The sequence below is a fragment of the Musca domestica genome, unplaced genomic scaffold (genome assembly GCF_030504385.1).
Source record: "Musca domestica strain aabys unplaced genomic scaffold, Musca_domestica.polishedcontigs.V.1.1 42, whole genome shotgun sequence".
Lineage (NCBI taxonomy): Eukaryota > Metazoa > Arthropoda > Insecta > Diptera > Muscidae > Musca > Musca domestica.
This window is the reverse complement of record NW_026712329.1, coordinates 7,811,871-7,824,336: the sequence shown is the minus strand read 5'-3', so window position 1 is coordinate 7,824,336 and position 12,466 is coordinate 7,811,871. Positions and strand designations below refer to the sequence as shown.

The following is a 12,466-nucleotide window of genomic DNA, read 5'->3' as shown; positions in this document are numbered from 1 at the left end:
TTTTTAAAATCCACGTTTGTTAGTTCTCTGAAGAAAATATATTTTTTTTAGATCCACGTTTGTTAATTCTCTGAAAAATATATTTTGTTGTTGCAAAATGGTCAGGCTTTATCCCTTTATTGTTGTTTTTATAAAAACAATATATTATATATATTGAAATATATATAAAAATAAAAATATATATATTTAAAAAAAACACTTTTTTTAATTCTCTGAAAAAGTACTACTACTCTTTTGTTCCTCTAAAACAATATTTTTTTTAAATCCACGTTTGTTGATAATTTAAAAACTATTTGTTGATTAATTAAAAAAAAAAAATAAATCCACGTTTGTTGATAATTAAAAAAAAATATTTTATAGAAATCCAGGTTTTTTGATTCTCTGAAAAAAATATATTTTTTTTAAATCCACGTTTGTTAATTCTCTAAAAAAATATTTTTTGAAATCCACGTTTGTTTATAATTAAAAAAAGCACCTTTTAAAGAATTCACATTTAATATTACTTTGAACAAATAATATTTTTTTAAATTCTCTTTTGTTGATAACTAAAAAAATATTTTTAAAAAATCTACATGTATTGTTCCTTTGATTCTTATTAAAAAAATATTTTTAGAAAATCGACATTTTTTGTTCCTTTCCTAATTAAAAAATATTTTTTGTTTAAATCCACGTTTATTAATCTTTAAAAAACATTTTTTTTAAACACGTTTATTGGTCTTTTAAAAAAAGATATTTTTTAAAACACGTTTATTGCTCTTTAAAAACAAAAGATTTTTTTTTTTAAAAATCCACGAATATTGATCCTTTGAAAAAATATTTATTTAAAGAATCCATGAATGTTGATCCTTTGGAAAAAAAATGTTATTTAAAGTTGTTTGTTGTTTTGGAAATATATTTTTCTTTAATCCACGTTTGTGGGTAATTTAAAAAATATTAAAAAACACGTTTGTTGTTCCTTCAAAATATATTTATTTAAAAAAATTCACATTTATTGTTCTTTTTTGAAAAAATATTTTTTTAAAAAAATCCACATTTATTGTTCTTTTTTGAAAAAATATTTAAAAAAAAAAATTCACGTTTACTGTTCTGGTTTGAAAAAATATTTTTTAAAAAATCCACGTTTATTGTTCCTATTTGAATTTTTTTTTAAATCCACGCTTATTGTTCTATTGAAAAAATATTTTTTAAAAAATCCACGTTTATTGTTCTTTTGTGAACAATTTTTTTAATCCACGTTTATTGTTCTTTTTTGAACAATTTTTTTAATCCACGTTTCTTGTTCTTTTTTGAACAATTTTTTTTAGTCCACGTTTATTGTCTCTTGAAGAAATATTTTTTTAAAAACTCCACGTTTATTGTTCTTTTTTGAAAAATTATATTTTTTTGAATCCATGTTTGTTAATAATTTATTTTTTTTTAAATGTTCCTTTAAAAAATGTTGCTCTTTTAAAAATTATTTTTTTAAAAAAATCTACATTTGTTGATCTTTTAAACAGATAGGAAGATATAATACACATCTGTTGCTCCTTTGAAAAAACATATATTTTTTTTAAATCCACGTTTATTTTAAAACGATATTTTTAAAAAAATCAACCAATGTTGATCCTTTGGAAATATATTTATTTAAAGAATCCACGTTGGTTGCTCCTTGGAGACTACGTACGAAAATTTTTCGAAAAGGAAAACAAGTCTTAAGTTGAGTTTAGGGGCTATGTTCGTATTGACCTGAAATGTTTTTCACATGTAGGTATTTTTAACGGCAAAGCAATTTTTTGTGGGGAAAATATCCGGTTATTCAACCCGAAAGTTCGGATACAAAATCCGAGTTTTATACGGTTCTACAAAATTTATATGTACAATATGGTTATCAAATGAAAGCTTATGGAAATACCTATTCAACAAGTGGGGTCGTTTGAATCGATTCCGTAGAAATTAAAGAAAATGGAAGACGAAAATGGACCCATTATGGCGTATTAAGATCTCTATAATCTACACTCTTGCCTTTCCAAAATGGTGTCATATATGTTGATATATCTTCTAGTTCCAAAGATATTGACTTTAATCTAAGGCCGGCTACTTACAAAAGTGATCAGATTAAAAAAAGTCCGTAATCGTTTTGGCCATAATCCCCATTGTTCTGGACATTATGTCCGGTACTTTCTGGGGACTATGAACGAAAAAACGGTCATAATCCTCATAATTCTAATGGGATTATGGTCGTGGGGATTATGACACGGTGCAGCTCCATAATTATTACGGGGTACGTCACTGTTCTCAACGGATCAAAACGAAGAATTTAGAAATTTAGAATTTAGAACTATTTTGGTCCCAAAGAGTGATCCGTGCTCAAAACTTCAAAGCTTTAGGTATTCTCGATCGTTCACCTATAATCTTCTGCTATTTTGTAACTCTTAAGACTTTTCGTACCCATTTTAAAAATCAAAATTTCAAAGTTGTAACTCTTATTGGTTGCTCAATTTGTAGGATGTACAATGTTGTGCCTCTTAGTACGTTTCGAAAGTATAAATGGGAGTTTTGAAAAATTCTACATTATTTCAACTCTCTATATTGTAAATGATTACTTTGTGACAATGTTGTACCATTTCGTCTCTTTTAGTGCTTTTCGTGCCCTTGAAGTATGAATTTCCAAAAATCCAGGTTTATTTCAAGAGTTATTCCCGAGTACAATTCATTCAATTCAATACAATTCAAATGTGTTGCTTCTAACAATCATAAAATAACAAATTAAAGTTCGGGTTTCAAAACTTATCGTTTACTCAAAACTTTATAGTCTTCTCGATGGTTCAACAAATATGCTGAGCTATTTTGTAACTCTTAGAATTTTTCATGGCTTTTTAGTACGATTTTGAAAATTCCAACCTATCCCAACACTTACTTAAAAGTTCAATCAGTTCAAAGGACAATTTCACCACAATGTTGTATACTTTAGAACGTTTCGTACCCACAAAAAAAATTCTGGAAAATCCTGCCTTTAGGCTCCACATTGTTACTGATTGTTTGGTTACAATGTTATACCATTTTGTATTATTCTGTACTTTTTTCGTTCGATCGGCAATATCTAGAGCTCTAGTTTTTTCAGAACTACAGCTCTTTATTCTAATTTCGCTGAATATAGAATAGAATACTTTTTTTTGGGACTATTTGATTCTTCTGAAAATCAAATTTAGAATTCTTTCCCTGAATTAGTTCATTACCCCATTCATATGTGTTCTGTACGTGTATAGACATGTGCATACACATACGTACAAGCGTATGTACTATTTTACTGGAATTGTTGTCGCAAACATTGAATCACACAACAGGTTTGGCATTAGAACACTTGACTCTGCCGCATTTTCGGACTGATAAGATAACCAAATTAGCAGCAAAATCAAAATTCCTTTCATTTGATGGTGTTGTTGTTATGTGTTCTTGTTATTTTTCCATATGAAATATACGTCTATAAATCTTCATAAACCTAAATTATTAGATTTTTCTACTGTTGTCTGTCTGTCCATTTCGACTCATCTTCATTCTAAGCAGCAGCGCCGCAACCTCTTCCATCATCCAACCAGCCACATCATTATCACTGCATTTAATGCGGTTTTTATCTCTCTCTTTCTCGTATTGTTACAATTTTTATTCATTTCTGAGTCGGCCACAAAAATAAAAAAAAGAAAATAAAACAAAATTACGCCAAGAATTGATACGAAGGTCATTTTGATTGCATTTTTTGTTGTCTTCGGGTTGTTGTGTGTGTGTTTTGGACTGGAGTGCTTAAATCGCTTTAATCTCTATGTTTGGTCTGGAAAAATTATCTGCATTAACAAGTGACTGAGTTGGTTATATGCAGACCGCCGGTATATATTTTAAAATTGTATCAATTCGTCACTTCTCTGGCCGGGTAGTCGTCATACAATGCGGCAACATGGGTAGCATATGATTGGATCATTCACTGAGGACCACAGCTTTCCGATGGTGGCAATCAAACCCCTTCGTAATTAGGCATAACATCGGCTTCATGCTTAAGTGTTCCATACGCAGTTTTTGAAGTTTTGAGATGTATGGGATTCTTAATCAGTTTTCCAATATCTGCTATAATTCTCGAAATATCTCCACCATCTTATTTGCTGCAGCGCCAATCAATTGGAAATAAAAAATAAAAACTTTGAAATGTTTTTTTCTCTAAACAGTCAAATCGCGTATGGAACACTTAAGCCTGACACCGACGATAAGTGGAAAATACCGCAAATCATACAGTTTTCTGATTTAAATTTATGAACTTTTATCATTCTATAATTCTCTAAATATCTCCACCATCTTATTTGCTGCAGCGCCAATCAATTGGAAATAAAAAATAAAAACTTTGAAATGTTTTTTTTTCTAAACAGTCAAATGGCGAATGGAACACTTAAGCCATACAGTTTTCTGATTTAAATTTGTGAACTTTTATCATTTTGAATGCAAACTAAAGCAAAATGCAAAGAATGCCACAAAAAGAATAACAACAACAATAACAACACACAGTATAACAATCACAATTTTGTTATTCAATTTGTTGTTGTGATAAATTTAACATATGACAGGGCTGGTCAGCGCTGTAACAGTGGAGGAAAAATTTTGGATTTCTATATGACTTTTTTGAAAGGTTACCTAAAGGTAAGACGATTTAATATATATTAGATATCCTAGAGACATGTTGTATGAATCTAAAAACGCTCACATGAACCGAAGATCTCAAAGAGGTCTTTTATGGATAAAACACTTTCGGTTTCTATTGCGGTTTCTATTGATAACTGATACCTTGGTAGAACTTCTATGGATAGAATATCTTTAATAGGATGTACTTTAAATTAAAAACCTTTAGGAGAGGTCTTCTAGTGATAGAAGGGTTCCTCTATAAATAACAACCTTTGAAGGATATCCTATATATGAGAGACCTTTGATGGGCCTTCAAATCCTGTAACAGACCTTCTTAAAATTGAAGACCTTCGAGTGGTCTCTAGGATATATGTGTTTCTATTGCTAGAGGACTTCTACTCTAGAGAAGCGTGAAAGAATGCAGGAGTCTTTACCGATCTCTATTTCGGGAGAACATTTTGTCCTGTGGCAGATCTTCTCTAGATTGGAGACCTTCGAGCGGTCTCTAGGATAGACTTTTGAAAAATACTCTAGATCGTTCAAAAGTCCTCTGTAAATGGAAGAGTACCCTTTGTTGTTTCTCTGTTGCTAGAGGACCTTTAAAGTCCTTTGTAAATGGAGCATCTTTGGAACAGTACAGTCGAAATAGGCCTATTGAAAGTTATTCATTTTAGAGAGCATCCTACAAGTGAAGATCTTCGCGGGGTCTTCTAGGATAGATGACTTTTCAGAAGCCCTTTATACATAGGGAGCTGTATGAATCCCCCAATAGATGGCTTACTTTCGAGAGATCCTTTATTGAGTAAGGTCCTGTAAGGCGCTCAGTAAATGGAGGATATGCAGGTCTTTGGAATACCCTAGAGGATTCCTGTATAAATGGTGGACTTCATCCTCTGTTACTATATGACTTCTGAAAAATTGCTTTAACACAGGTCAGCTCAAAGGTCAGATTTATAAAGGACCTGTTTATTAGAGAGCATTTCAATAGTACTCTTGCTAAGGGAACATTTTCAAGGACCTCGTATAGGACTGCCACTTTCGGAGAGGCTCTAGAAAGTCCTTCGTTATTACAGTGCCTTTCAACCGTCCTATATATGGAGCGCCCCTCAAATGCCGTTTATGATTACACGATCTACTAAAATCCTTTATTTTAGACGACCTCTCAGAACTACTTTATCTATAAAATACATACGAGGAATACCTCTGATGATCGTTTAAAAATCAAAAAAAAAAAAAAAAAAAAATCATTTCACAATATTTAAGAAGTTCTCTAAACATTTAGATCTTTGAGGCATTATCAAGACACAAGATTCTCTATGCATAGAGCTCCCCTTAGAGGTCACCTAAAGATAATGGATATGCAGAGCGATATAGGTACTGATTTTCATGACATAATTTCACTCCTCAGTCATATTTTTTCGATGGCCCCCAAAGGCCGTTTAAGATTAAATGATCTACTTCCTTTTTTAGTTGACCTCTCAGAGCTACTTTATCTATAAAGGATATAAAGGGAGATGACCTTTCATCTAAAAAAGAAAGTCTTGAGGATTTTCTGTGGATAGAGCATCTTTCCAAGAAGTTCTCGGAACATTTGCACCATTAAGAGGTCATGAAGAAATAGAATACCTTTATGGGATTCACTATGCATAGAACACCTTTGATCTTAAGATAAAGGACCTGCACTAGGTCTTTTTATAATAAAGAATGTATCGAGAGGTCCCCTAATGATACAGGACCTTTAAGGTTCCTCTTTTGAAAGATTAACATCAAGCGGTCGTCTACTCATAGAGGGTCTTTAAAAAAAGAGGTCACAGGTATGTTGAGCACCTTTAAGAGGTCCTATAGAGAACGTTGTGGACCATTAGCTGTAGATAAGAAACTTCAAACGGTTCGTTATTTATAGAGCAGGCTTGATAGCCCTTAAGAAGATCTTCGAGGGAACCTTTTTCAGATAGAGATCCTTTTCAAATATTTTTACTGTTTTCTCTTTACAAGACGGCGGACATTTGAAAATTTTTCTATTGAAAGACAATCATTGCAAATTTGTCTACTTTCGAGATATTGTCTTTTATTAGAGGACCTAGTTTTTATATATATTGAGGCGTTTAAAGGTCATATATAAAAAAAGACGTGTGAAAGGATCAAGGATCTCTGTTAAGTATCTTGTATTTGCGAACCTTTGGGATGTTCTGTATGGCAAATGCCTCTATGGGAGGTATTCTATCTCGGGAATATTTGCGTTGGCCTCTTCGACAGCCTTTGTGTTTATAGGCAGTTTACCATTAGATAGAGACGGTCTCCTATTTGTATGTGCAATTTTATCCCATACTGTTTGTCTTTTCTTTTTTTTTGGTGTTGCAAATATGTTTGTAGGCATGTTTTTGTTTTTATTTTATCACCGGAAGTTCTTTTGCTCTACATATTTAAACATATTTTTTTTGGATGTGTTTGTTTTTGTTTATCCGACAAACAAGCACATCCGAATTCCCGTAACAACAATATGTCACATGCAGAATGAATGTATGTGTGTGCACACAATTCTATACTAAAGTTTTTTTTGAGTGAATTATTCGTTTGGTCTTTGGCTGTTCGCAAAGAAAAAAAGCTCTCAAAAATGACATTTTAAATTATCCAAGCCCCTGACTGCGGCATGTGACTGCCTCATACGGCCACATTCCCGGTAATCTCATCTCTGATTTGCATGACATAATTTCACTTTTCATTCATATTTTGTCGTGATTCGTTAATGTGTGTATGTGGGTTTTTTTTTTTTTTTTTTAATTTTTGTTAAAACAGATTTATGAATGAATAAAACATTTTCACATATATTTGTTAATGTTTGTTTTATGATGTAAATTTTGTAAATAAATAAATCTGTTCGATTTTTAGGTTCGTGCTATTGATAGAAAATAAAACTTGATAGAGGACTTTTAAGGCTCCTCTTTTGAAAGATTACCTTTGAAAGGCTCTATAAAAATAAATGATCATTTAGAGACTCCGCCGAAAACGAGGTCTTTCATATATAAATACTGTGAGAAGTCCTCCACAAATAGAGGATCTTCGGGAGATCCCAGGTAGATTGATCACCGACGCAACGGTAGTGGATCTTTAAGTGTAGATAGGGGACCTTTAACCGGTTCGTTTTTGACAGAAGAGTCTGGGTGATTCATTTAAAGTTAGAAGATCTGCGAGCGGTCTTTTTTTGAGATAGAGATTCTTTATAGATATAGAACCTTGGGCAGGTCCTCAATAGATGGGGAACCTTTATGATGTCTTTTACAGACAAATGACCTTCTAATGCCTCCTTTTTACAATCTGTCTTCACCAGACTGCGGATGTTTGACAAAGATTCTATAGAAAAAAAGCCAATGTAAATTTCTCTTCCTTCGATTATTGGTCTTAATGTCCTTTAAAAAAAATATTAAACAGTTCACTATTACATCTCCGATTATTGTTCAGAAAAAGATCTAAACAAAATTCACGATTGCTCTGACCCTCCTTCAAAACAAATGATTAAAAATTCAAAATTGAAGCTCTGATTATCCTTCTTAGAAAATTTTATCAAATATTTTAATTTCAAATTACAAAAAATATATAAAATTACTGTATCCTTAAGGAAAAAAAAGATTGTTGTCTGACTGTACGTCAGAAGAAATGATTAAAAAAAATTATAGCCCTGCTTGTCCATCAGAAAAAAATATGAAACACCCGCGATAATAACTCTAATAGTCCTTTAAAATATTATTTTAAAATTAAAAATTATAGCTAAAAGCAGTTAAGTCTCTCATAAAAATATTACGAAATGTTATAGTTCTGATATTCCTTAAAGAAATTTTAAAAATCCACGATTTTAGCTCGAATTGTTCTCATAAAAAAATCGCAAATATCACGCTCACGTCTCCCATAGTCCTTTATAGAAAATTCCTTGATTAAATCTATGATAGTCTTTGGTACATGATTTCAAAAACTTCACGGCTATAGCTCCGATTTACTATTAAAAACCTGATTTCTAAAATCTATCATAAAATATATATGATAGCAAATTATTAAAACTCTGATGGTACTTCATTTAAAAAAGTATTTAAAAATCCCTAATTATAGCTCTGTCCTTTACAAAAATTAAAAAAAAATTAACCTTGATCATGGCTTTGATAGAAATTCTTCGTAGAAAATTTTGAAATATATACAGCTCTGTTACTTTTTCATAAAGAATGTTAAAAAAATCCTAATTAAAGCTTTGGTTATTCTTTTTAAGAAGGGTTAAAAAATCCCCGTAAGAAAACTAATGAAAAACCAGTAAAGAAAGTCTTAAAGTCGGGCGGGGCCGACGTTATGATACCCTACACCACTTTGCTAATTTAGTTGAGCTGCGCATAACAATTAAAAGTTTTTATGGGAGAATTCAATCATACAAGCTATGATTATTATTATAATTTAAAGTTCAAAGAACTAAATATGCCGAAGCATTTGTATCTTTTAAATTCTGAGTTGTATTGTCCATTTGGTGCACAATTAATCTGAAATCGGATAAAAATATATATGGGAGCTATATCCAAATCGAAACCGATCTCGATAAAATTTGGCAAAGATATTTCTGAGCTCTATTTGATATATTTCCCTGAATATCGTTGTTACGGAGTGCATATTATGGCTGTGGGTAACAAATATGACAAATCGGATAAACAGTATATATGGGAGCTATAGCTATATCTGAACCGATCTTCACTAAATTTGACAAACTAGCTTCTAGACTCAATTCGGTCGTATGTGCCAAATTTCATCCAATTTGGGCAAATATTAGACGTTTGGTGCACAATCCAATATAAATCGGACGAAGTTATATGTGGGAGCTATATCCAAATCTGAACCGATCTCGATAAAATTTAGCAAATGTATTTCTGAGCAGTATTTGATAAATTTCACCAAATATTGTTGTTACAGAGTGCATATTACGGCTGCGGAGGACAAAAATAACAAATCGGATAAACAATATATATGGGAGCTATAGCTATATCTGAACCGATTTCGATGAAATTTGGCATACTTATTTTGAGGTCCAATCTGATCGTACACGCGAAATTCCATACTATTCGGTCTGATATTACACGTTTGGTGCACAATAAAAGGCAAATCGGACGAAGATATATATGGGAGCTATATCTAAATTTTGACCGATTATCTCCAATTTCAATAGGGTTCGTCCTTGGGCCAAACAATTGATTTGTGCAAAATTCCATACTATTCGGACTGATATTACACGTTTGGTGCACAATAAAAGCAAATCGGACGAAGATATATATGGGAGCTATATCTAAATTTTGACCGATTATCTCCAATTTCAATAGGGTTCGTCCTTGGGCCGAACAAATGATCTGTGAAAAATTTCATCTGGATCGGGCAATAAATGCGACCTGTACTTTGTTTACAAAAATACATGGACAGACGGACGGACGGACAGACGGACGGACGGACATGCATAAATCGACTCAGAATGTGATTCTATGCAGATCATCAAAAGGAACTATGGGTCTATCTCGTTTCCTTTTGCCTGTTACAAACAAATGCACAAAGACATGATACCCTGACCACCTTGTGGTGTAGGGTATAATTATAATAAAAATATACGATATCTCCGAGGATCTTCACTAAGGATTTTTTTTAAATGTCCATTTCTTTCAAATAAAAATATTACATCCTCCTGGTTTGTGTTTTTTTCAATATTTTTTTTTTCCAACTCACATTTTCATGTTTACTGCAATTAACACTCTCGTCTTTGGCGCTTGATCCATGGCCCATCTTGTTTTTGTTTACAACATTGTTTATTATTTGCAAATAAGCGATTAATTTTGTTTACTTTTAACAAAAAAAAAATGGAAATTTATTGCACACACTACAGTACTCGTGCATCTTCATTCAAGTTTGCTTGTATTGATTTGTGAATGGAAAGTGTTTGTTTATGAGGACTTTCCCCCTTTTCATTTTCCCAAAAATCAATTCCCAGTAAACATCAGTCAATTCCAAAAGTCTTGAAGGTACCAGACATTGTGGAGATGATTTTGGGAATTAAGCAACATCAAAAAAAAAAAAAAAAAAAAAAATGGAACTAAATTGAAATCATGAATGAAAATTTTAATAATTTTTATGGCTCAAATATTTTTTTCTCAAAAAAAAAAAAAAAAAAAAATGCAACATCATTCCTAATTGATGCATAATGGTAGGTAGAGTACTGGTGCAACAGCGATTACCTTTCGAAAAGATGGGCACATCTTCCGTTCGATGTAACTCCCCACTTCCTCGTAAATGTTTATTTATGTAAATATTGATTTCGTGTAAATAGTTTTGTGGGTTTTCTTAAAGCCCTACTCTTCTTTTATCTCCCCCTTTGTTTCACCCTACTTCGCCAACATTTCCACGGAGAGTTGGTTTCATTTGAATAGTGGAATTCGGTAAACACTAGAACGCCTAACTTCAAAAGGTAACCAGCGCTGGAAAGGTGATGGAGAGGTGGCGAGAGGGCGGGGGATAAACAATTTGTACATGCTCTTCTCTATATTGTTGTTTTTTTATTGCCGACATACATGTGTACATACAATTTTTTATCTTTTGGGAACAAATGTATTTGAAAGATGCCGCACTATCGGTGTCTTCTCATAGCAATTTATTGATGATTGCTTCTTTTAGTTTTCCTGCTACACTTGGTTTAATACATGTGTCGTTTGCATTCTGTGTCGTCTTCGTGTCTAATGAATTGGAAACAAGTGAATATAGTTAAGTTATTTTAAAAAAATAAATTCTTAGAAAGTAAAAATAGGAGAGAAAAAATAATTAAATATGATAACTTGACAGGCAGTTCTTTCAGGGAGAAGCTTAAGATGATTCTCTTCAAAATTCTTTCTAAAAAGCTTAAAGATGATTCCTATGAACATTTATACAATTCTTGAAACATTCTTGAAAAAAAAGAGAACTTCGACGACAAGAAATACAGAATGAGATAAAAATACAGGATGAGATAAAAAAACTGCAACCAACTTCAGACTGCTGTCATTTCTAAGCCACTCGTCCGACAGCTGTTAAAATTATTCCAGTGACAGCTCATTGTATTGCTTACAAGCGTACAAAAGCATTTTTCCAGAACAAAAGTCTTACGAATGACTGGAATTCAAGCGTGATAATGTAAATTTTTTATATTTGACTAGAAAACCACAAGTGGCTATCGTTAGAGCACTCCTGCATTTAAATGTGAATAAAGCTTTTGTGTCTCATACCATCGCTCATAACCGTGATACTGGTAGCGTAGCCCGACGTCAAGGAAGTGGAAGGAAAAAACAGCAACATCAGCAGAAATGGTTCGAAAAGTAAAGAAGCGACTTGATCGCAACCCGCATCGCAATGGCCGAAAAAAGGCTCGTGAGCTGAACATATCGCAACATTCCATTCGGCAAATCTTGAAAAAATGAGCCCGGGGTAATGCCATTGAAATTCCAGAAAGTGCAAGAACTTACACCGCAACAGAAAGAAAATAAACTCAAAAGAGCTAAAGAGTTGCTTCGCTTGGCCGAAAGTGCTGGACTGCCGAATTTGGTTCTCTCCGATGAGAAAACATTCGTTGTCCAGCAGTTTGTAAACAAACAAAATGATCGTTTTTACTTGCCAAAGAGGTCAGCTGAAAATGTGCACCTTCGGTTGGTCACCAGAATTCAAGCGCCGGCCATGGTGATGGTGTGGGCCGCCATAACAGCCTATGGTCGCTCTCCGCTCATATTAATCGACCGTGGCGAAAATATTCTGGAGGATGTATTAAAGACTTGGGCACGCAAACATTTTG

At 32.7% G+C, this 12,466-nt stretch overlaps 1 protein-coding gene across 1 annotated transcript in view; it reads left to right on the top strand.

The window, feature by feature from the left end:
• LOC101897626 (ETS-like protein pointed) overlaps positions 1-12,466 on the top strand; it is a 305,487-nt gene that overhangs the window by 22,241 nt on the left and 270,780 nt on the right. The gene's annotated exons all lie outside the window — the stretch shown is intronic.